This window comes from Tachypleus tridentatus, chromosome 8 (genome assembly GCF_004210375.1).
Source record: "Tachypleus tridentatus isolate NWPU-2018 chromosome 8, ASM421037v1, whole genome shotgun sequence".
NCBI classification, from domain to species: Eukaryota; Metazoa; Arthropoda; class Merostomata; order Xiphosura; family Limulidae; genus Tachypleus; species Tachypleus tridentatus.
Window position 1 is genome coordinate 60,732,020 of NC_134832.1, and position 2,187 is coordinate 60,734,206.

The window sequence follows — 2,187 nt, forward strand, 5'->3', positions numbered from 1 at the left end:
AAAACTTGACGTTAGTGACACACAACTGCATATCTGTAAAGTAAAAGTTGACGTTAGTGACACACAACTGCATATCTGTAAAGTAAAACTTGACGTTAGTGACACAAACTGCATATCTGTAAAGTAAAACTTGACGTTAGTGACACACAACTGCATATCTGTAAAGTAAAAGTTGACGTTAGTGACACAAACTGCATATCTGTAAAGTAAAAGTTGACGTTAGTGACACACAACTGCATATCTGTAAAGTAAAACTTGACGTTAGTGACACAAACTGCATATCTGTAAAGTAAAACTTGACGTTAGTGACACACAACTGCATATCTGTAAAGTAAAACTTGACGTTAGTGACACAAACTGCATATCTGTGAAGTAAAACTTGACGTTATCTGCACAACCCAAGCTTTTGATTGACGTCACATTTGATTTTTTTTACTGTTCTCAAAAATGTCAAGTTAAAAATAGAAATTCCATTTGTAGTTGAAATGCCAACTAACTGTTTGGTATATAAACGAATACAAAAGTACGTGTGGCAATTCCGAATATCATGTCATACTATAAAAATAAACTATGCCAATCTAATATTTAATAACAATGATCATAAACAGAGGTAACGTTTTTACGTTTGCAAAGGTTGTCATGGCTACCTACCATAATAAACCAACTTAGTTCTGCTTCAACGCGATTTTAAGTTTGAAACTACAATGAAATACTGTCATACTTTCCACACACACACTCAAAATCCTTCACCGTTTGCATATACAGTAGGACGGAATGCTCGATACTTTATATCCGTGTAATTTATACATTACAATCTTGGACATACCTGTAACATAACTTAACGCTTTCCGAAAGTGTGTAGCCATTAAATGTTATTGTGACAACCTTCAGAACTTAAAAAGCGTTACAACAATGCTATTACTGTTGAACTGCATCCCCCCAATGGCATTGTGGGATGTTTGCGTACTTGTTTCGTTTTTGTTTGTTTTTGAATTTCGCGCAAAGCTACACGAGGGCTATCTGCGCTAGCCGTCCCTAATTTAGCAGTGTAAAACTAGAGGGAAGGCAGCTAGTCATCACTACCCACCACCAACTCTTGGCCTACTCTTTTACAAACGAATAGTTGTATTGACCGTAACATTATAACGACCCCACGGCTGAAAGGGCAAGCATGTTTGGTGCGACGAGGATTCGAACCCGCGACCCTCAGATTACAAGTCAAACACCTTAACCCACCTGGGTATGCCGGGCCGTTTGCGTAGTTACAATGCTAGAAACCAGGTTTCGATACCCGTGGTGGACAGAACACGTGTAGCTTTGTGCTTAATAATAAACGAAAACAAACTGTTGAATTACCCGTAACTCGCTAAATACTTGTGGTAGTCTTTGTCTGAGGAATCTGGAATACATATTACCTTTTTCATTTTTCATCACCTAACCTGATTTTGTTAAGTCAAACCTTTCAATATAACGAATTTGCTACACGATGACACAATGTTATTGTCATCACGTGACGACTGGCTTGGATTTCAACATTAGTTGTTTTTTTTTATTTTCAAAGTATTTCCTCAAACAACATTTATTTAACCCACGTGTAATTTTATAAAAAAACATTAACATTAAACTAAATACAATTTCTATGAGCTTTCTCGAATTATTTAGATATAAACAAACAAGAACAATTCATCTAGAACCGTACGCTTATTACTTTGTAAACACTCATTCAGACGTTTCTGGATACCAGCTAAGTTTGTCTTTATTACAACAATACGTTTAGTTTACTCTGCACTAATTTAGCTCAGATACGTTTCGCTATAAACACCCATTAGCTACTTTTTTCTTTATTACGTCTTTTATTCTCTGTTTTCGCCAATTTATTTGTTTCAACTTCTAAAAACGCGTTGTACAGTGAAAGCTCAAAGTTGTTTCTTACAAGTCAGTTATGCACGTTTTACAGAAATCATGGATATTTATAAAAATGAATAAAAATCTAATTAAAAGCTATTTTACAGTTTTTTTAACTTCTTACAAAAGGCCAAACATTTTCACACCTGTTTTCATTCTAACTGCCCCTACAAGATACTGTATCAAAAGAAAACATCAGGTATTCTACTGGGTTCTTCAATCGATTTTACACGAACAGTATTTTGTTATTTTTTAGTGAACAAATAATTTGATTAATAACAT